Source organism: Triticum dicoccoides, chromosome 5A, assembly GCF_002162155.2.
Source record: "Triticum dicoccoides isolate Atlit2015 ecotype Zavitan chromosome 5A, WEW_v2.0, whole genome shotgun sequence".
NCBI classification, from domain to species: domain Eukaryota; kingdom Viridiplantae; phylum Streptophyta; class Magnoliopsida; order Poales; family Poaceae; genus Triticum; species Triticum dicoccoides.
Window position 1 is genome coordinate 614,852,343 of NC_041388.1, and position 4,156 is coordinate 614,856,498.

The window sequence follows — 4,156 nt, forward strand, 5'->3', positions numbered from 1 at the left end:
TAACGTGAATCCTCAGCCCATATAACCTTTTTTTTTTGAGAAATCCTCAGCCCATGTAACTTTTTTTTTGAGAAATCCTCATCCCATCTAACTGGTACAGCCCATCGTGAAAAGCAAAGAGGCACTGTTAGTTATTACCGCACTAAGCCACGTATCGATAGATGGATGCTAGTCTGTTCGTTTCCACGCCGCTCCGCTCGAATCCCTCCATCGCGCCGCCATCAAGAAGTGGAGAAGGGAAAGGGGACGCCGGGACAGGCAGACGCCGTTGCGCCGATCCACGGCCACGCTGCCGGTTGCCGGCAGCCCGGACACGCAGTTGAGCGGCAACAACTTAAAGAAGAAAAAAGGTAATTTATGTTTACATCGGATTAGTTCATGCCTCTAATATAAACTATAAAAGTATAATCGTACAAACATCTTGATCCAAACACAAACGTGAAGAGGAAGAGGAAGAGAGTCGAATCATCAGTTATAAAGTTTCCAATTATTTATTTGTGCTTGTGTATACATGAAGAGGAAGAGAGCCGAATTGATTAACAATTTTTTCAAACAAGTTGATTCAAGTTCTCAACCATCCAAACATGATGTTGTGCAATCTTGTGAAGGGAACCAACCTAATCCTAACTGAGGCTAAAGACTTCCATGGATGCCGCCACGAGGTAAGCAATAATTATTTAATTTCAAACATTCAGAAGTTCTTAATACATTATATCTAATAATTATTCTCTATTCATTGCATCAGGTGGTTAATGTTTCAAGCATCTCTCTTTAGAGGAAATGGTGAATAACAGGATGCCAAGAACCAAGGTAATAACCGGCCCTTAATTTAATTGATATGCAAGCTCCTAATAAGAAATTATGCAACTAATAAAATTTCATAGATTACCTCATGTTGTTGTTGTCTATCTATCAGTGCTCAGATTTGCATCTCTTTTTCCTCTTATCACTATAACATGTTGGTTAATTCTGTTAAGAAATTTGTGGAAAGCGGGTTAACCTAGGGGGAAAAAAGTCTCTTATGCCATTGTCTTTGCCCCCCTATGGTCAAAACCTGGCTCCGTCCCTGTGTGTAGCTATAACTACAGATCAAAACCTAAATGCTTGCAATACAGAATGGATACCTCAGTTCATCTCTTGAAGCTCTTCTTCTGGCTTTCTCTTTCAGACGTCACTAGCCTCTGAGGCTCGGGCACAGTGAAGGCGAAGAGCTGCTCACGAGAGGGATTGGAATCTCTTTCCTCGTAGCAACTTCAATTCGTCGACCCATTTCATCCGCGCGTGTTCATTTGGATCGTCGCGGGCAAAAAAGTTGGCCCAACACGCTGACCCAAACGGACGGGCGTCCGCTTTTTGTCCGCCTTCCGACCCATTCGAGGTCTAAATTTGAGTCTCATTTGCATTAGCGTGGACATGAAACGAGCGCGCGCCTACTCATCCCCCTGGCCCGCCAATCGGTGGCACAACTACCATCATTTCCCTTCACTTTCCTAGAACCCTCCCGCCCGCTCGCCATGGATGACGCGCCGACCCTCGATGCCGCCGCCGGCCTCGCCTCATCCGGCTTCACCTCCGTCGCCTCCGCCAAAGGCAAGCTCTGCGCGCCCCGCAAGACCGCGGCGCCACCCAAGAAGAAGAAGAAGCAGATGGCCGAGGAGCGGGCCGTGCAGTCGGCCAAGAGGAAGGGCCGAAGGCACGCGCATGACGCAAGGGACGAAGCGGCGGCCATCGCCACCCTCATCACCGCTGCACAGCAGGAGGAAACCAACGCCCAAGTCACCAGGGCAACGAGGGAGGCCCTGATCTACCTAAAGTTGAACCCTGGCCAGCACGGGCTCGTTGGCATTTCCTCAGAAGATGCTGCCAAAGTCGTCGCGCGCGTCCGCCTCACAGCCGATTCCCGGCTTCTACGTCTACCCGCAAGCCTCCCGCTGCTCCGAGGAATGCTCGTCGGAGGTGAGCGTGGTGGCGCCATCCACTCCCGGGCCCTCGCCCGTGGCCATCGACCTCAACGCCACGCCGGTGGCCGATGCATCACGAGGAAACGCCCGCGGGAGATGCCAGCCGACATGCTCCACGGAGCCCGCAACCTGTTCGACAGAATGCCGACAGCCGCCGCCGACGAAACGACCAAGCGTTCATTATCGAGAACATCATCTTCAAAGGTGGTGTAGTGGCCGCTGCCTCCGCTGGTGGTGCCGTCGCGGCTGCCTACGATCCCGAGGAGACCCAAAGCCTGACGGCCTAGCGCCACTCATGCTGGCCACCTATAATCAAGCTGGCATGGATGACGCCTTCATGCATGATCAGGTCGGCATGGGCAGTTCCCACTTGACCACGAGTTCCCGGAGGACTACGACCTCGAGGAAGAGGATAAAATGGACTTCAACGGGGAGCCTTTGTTCGAGGATGAGCTCGCCAACCAAGCCGGGGTGAAGTCGAAGGCAAGAGCAAGCGGACGAAGGCAAACACGCCGTCCGAGGACAAACTCCTTTGTGAGTGTTGGAGGGACATTGGGCAAGACTCCAAGGTCGGCGCCGAACAAAAGGCATCAACCTTTTGGCTTCTGTTCATCGTGAGTACCATGAACGCAAGAAGTTTGCGACGTATCAAATGCAAAGGTAGCGTGGGTGGGTGTCCCTCTCAAAGCAATGGAGGGTGATGCAACAAGAGTGCAACAAGTTTTGTGCCACCCTTGAGAGCATCAAGGCACGCCCCGTGAGCGGCATCAGCATGAAAGGTATGGTATACATGCGCCCCTCTTCGTCTTCGTTTCCGTTATGCTTCCATGTCCATTTGCATGCCCATTTTACCCATATGCTTGCATGCTATTCATTTGTAGGCATTCCAATCTTTGGAGGCATTCAAGGTCCAACATGAGGGCAAGTCCTTCAACCTCTCCCATTGTTGGATGGTCATCAATGAGGAGGAGAAGTTCAAGGTGCAATATGCTGTCGTCATGGCATGTGGGGGGAAGGAAGCCGTGGAGGAGCCTGGTGAGGGAGAAAAGCCACGGCCGCGGGGGAAGACAAACTCCAAGAAGGAGGACAAGCGCGATGCGGTGTCGATTGCCTTGCTTGCAACCATGGAGGGCATGATGAGCAAGATGGACACAAGGAAGGAGAAGCGTCGGCAAGACAAGGAGGAGCAAATGAACACCTTCATGGAGATCCAAAGGAGGAGGATTGAGCTCGATGCGGAGAAGCAAGGCAAGATGCTTGAGATGGAGGTGAAGAAGCAAGCCAAGATGCTTGAGATCGAGGCCCCCAATGCCGAGACCGAGGCGAAAGAAGTGTTGCTAGCTAGCATGATGACGAGGGTGGAGATCATGAAGGTGGACCTGAACACCGTGTCGCCGAGGAAGAGGCCATGGGTTCGAGAAGATGCAGGCCAACATGCTAAAGTTTGACGACGAGTGATCTATGGCGGAGAGTGCCATCCTTTTTTATGCCGGCAAGTGTGCTGACATGACCATGGCCGAGATGACGTGGTCGAATTCTCGTATCTTTTGATGTGTTGGCATGTGTGCCGGCCACTGGCAAGTGCGCCGGCATGAATTGTGTGGTGCTTTTTTCTTGCTGGCCGCTGGCATGACGCTGGCATGAGCTTTGGGGGATGGCATGGCCCCTGGCATGATCTATGGCTGCGGGCCTTTTTAATTTGTGCATGGAAATAAAATGGCTCGCGTGCTTTGGGTGCATGGCCGACCCAAAACAAAAAGAAGGCAGACGTCGGGCAACCGACTCAAGCGGACGAAAAACGGACAAAGTGCGCATCCATTTGGGACGCGCGTTGGAGTTGCTCTTAGTACCTTTAGGCAAAACGGGCAGACCCAAGGGTGCTATCTATGTGGTGTTGTTTTGGATTGGATACTTGGAGGGCATGGATTTTCTACCGCAGTTTGTTGCTCAACTTTAACTAGAAGCAATTATGCGCTTTGCCACGCCGACTAATCATTATGTTGATGTATTGGCTAGTGGTTGCAAGTTGTGATTGTCCACACGAATTTTACAAGATATATATCTAGAGACATTTACATTGCTTCTCAAACATGAAAAGTGCAATTTTCGGTGTGCCTATAAGTGAATAATAACATTGCAAGGTTTTAACATGCTATCTAGTGCCACAATGTAAAATACAGAAATAGCAGTGACAA